The 2,746-nt window shown below is 38.8% G+C and overlaps 1 pseudogene; it reads right to left on the reverse strand.

Annotated features, from left to right (window-relative positions):
• Window positions 1-309: 309 nt before the first annotated feature.
• Window positions 310-837, reverse strand: LOC143034792 (serine/threonine-protein kinase pim-3 pseudogene; annotated as a pseudogene).
• Window positions 838-2,746: the final 1,909 nt, after the last annotated feature.

The following is a 2,746-nucleotide window of genomic DNA, read 5'->3' on the forward strand; positions in this document are numbered from 1 at the left end:
CACTTCGGTAGTGAAATCCGTCTTTCCGTCCTTTTCGAAGGAGAGGCAAGATGATTCATTCTCCAACCACTGATGGGACAGTATTCCGTCGAGTGATGGGCGGCCCCAAGGGTCTTTTGCGAAGCATCGCATTATTAGGTCCCGGCAGACGTTCGGAACGTTCTTCGGGAATGACGGACTGGCCCTACATATGGAGGCGTCTGTGTAGAAAGGATCACGGCGGCACACCATGTAGTAAAGAAGAGTGCCCAGGCTCCAGACTGTTGCGGGCATGTGCAGGAACTCGCCTCCTTTGATGTATTCTGGAGGCTAGTAAATTCGAGTTCCGCCTGTGTCCGTTCCTTTGTAACTCGTAATGCGCTCTCCGCAACCAAAGTCGATTACCTTGATATCAAGCTGGCCTGAACTCTTGTCCCTGAAGAGCAGTATATTTTCTGGCTTGATATCTTTATGGGAGACCGCGGCTTCAAAACATCCTTTTATAGTTGTAACAATCTTTTTGAAGAGTCTTCGGACTTCTACATTCGATAGGTCGTTGTCGTTTTCTATATAATCGTACAACGACATGGCCGACGGAATAAGTTCCATTACCATATAGAAATTATCATTGGCGATAAAATAATCATACAGCTTGATGACGCCGGGCACCTTCTTCAGAAGCGCAGCTTCCTTCGGGATTTTCTTCCCGTTGCGACGTCTATATGATTTCATCCGCGCCAAGGGCACTTTCTTCAGGGCGACCTCCTGGCCATCGATGATCCGCTTGGCTCGGTAGACAGAGCCGATGCCTCCTTTGCCCAATAGCTCCTGCACTTCGAACTCGTTCAGCTTCGTCATCCTTCCCCAAGAGAGTCTTTGCTTTAGAATGTCCCAATTCCTTGTCATGAATGAAAGTCACATCACACATTAAAGTAAACACCTGTACTGACTGTAGTTCATATTGCGCATACGAATACACACCTTAATATAAGCTTGTATATATATGTAAAAACTTAGGTTCTCCTAAAAAAATCCCAATTATGCAGATGCTAAGAGAGAGAGAGAGAGAGAGAGAGAGAGAGAGAGAGAGGGAGGGAGGGAGAGAGAGAGAGAGAGAGAGAGAGAGAGAGGGAGGGAGGGAGGGAGAAAGAGAGAGAAAGAGAGAGAGTCATCATTCGCTGCTTATGATTCGACTCTTTAACACGGAAATAATGAGTTCAGAGAGAGATCACGGCGAAGTCAGCTCCAGGTTCATAGTGCTTGGATATGTCTTCGCTGTATCTTCTTCTTCTTCCTCTTGTCCAAGATTAACATATCCCTGTTGCTTATATCAGTGGACAAGCAACAATAGACAGTGTCTTATGAGAAACCTTTAGTGTAGCGCCTTCCATGATGGTGCCACTCCTATAGTCTCATGTTTAACATGACGGGAGTCTTTTCAAGCACCCGCTCAAAGCCCTTTTAATAAGCACCCATATATTAAGGTAAATAAATATGAATAGATAAAGAGATGAATAAATAGATAAACAAATAAATAAATGACTTCTCTGAATGGTGGAAACACATATCGAATACTTATTCGTGATAACCGTTTTCTTTCTCATTTTGCTCCTTCCAAGACAATTTATTCATTTAATAGAAAACACCTTATTTCCCAAAGGGTTGACACTTTGACTGCCGGAAGGTTTCCTCGCCTGAATACGCTTGCCTAGCGGTGGCACAAAAAAAAAAAAAAAATATATATATATATATATATATATATATATATATATATATGTATATTACAAAGGATTACAAAGGCAAAGCATGCCGACAGGAGACCTTTTGATCCATATCTAGGTCGGATGCAAAAAAAAAAAAAAAAAAAAAAAAAAAAAATCATATTAATAGTAAATTAAAACTATAACAATGAAAATAACAATTAAAATACATAAATAAATGCATTGGTATAGTTGAATAACAAACAAACAGGTAAATAGTAAATGATAATAAATTGACATATAACTAATAATAAATGAAAATCAGACAGACAAATTATAACAAAACAAAAACAAATAATATAACATAAATTATAATAATTACAGCATCTTACTTAGGTATTTATCTAAATGATTCTTAAAGCTTCGAACTGAACTACATTGCACTACCTGTGCAGGAAGTTTATTCCATTCATTAACTACACGGTTGGCAAAGTTGTTTCTACCTACTTCCAAATTGAATCTATTTCCGGACAGTTTGAGACCATTGTTTCTTGTCTGATTCTCATTCAATGTGAAAATTTGGTCACTTTTGATGTTGTCAATTCCCTTTAAAATCTTAAAGACCTGTATCAAGTCACCTCTGAGTCTACGCTTTTTTAGGGAAAACAGATTCATGTGCTTAAGTCGATTTTCGTATGATTTATTTTTGATATTTGGAATCAGTTTTGTGGCTCGCCGTTGTACTTTTTCCAGTCTGTCAATGTCTTTAATGAGATTCGGTGACCATACGGAAACAGCATATTCCAAATGTGGACGAACTAACGATTTATATAGCTTGTTAATGAGTGATGGACTTTTGAAATCAAAAGATCGCGCAATCAATCCCAGAATCTTATTTGCTTTCTCAGAGGCTGAAATACACTGCTTGGATGATTTGAGGTCGTTACTGATAATTACGCCGAGATCTTTTTCACTGTCCACTTTTGTTAACGAATTTCCAAATAACTTGTAATCGTACTTGCTGTTATTTTTACCTATGTGCATTACCTTGCATTTACTTGTGTTAA

Source organism: Oratosquilla oratoria, chromosome 18, assembly GCF_046742065.1.
Source record: "Oratosquilla oratoria isolate Oo_2021 chromosome 18, ASM4674206v1, whole genome shotgun sequence".
Taxonomy (NCBI): Eukaryota; Metazoa; Arthropoda; class Malacostraca; order Stomatopoda; family Squillidae; genus Oratosquilla; species Oratosquilla oratoria.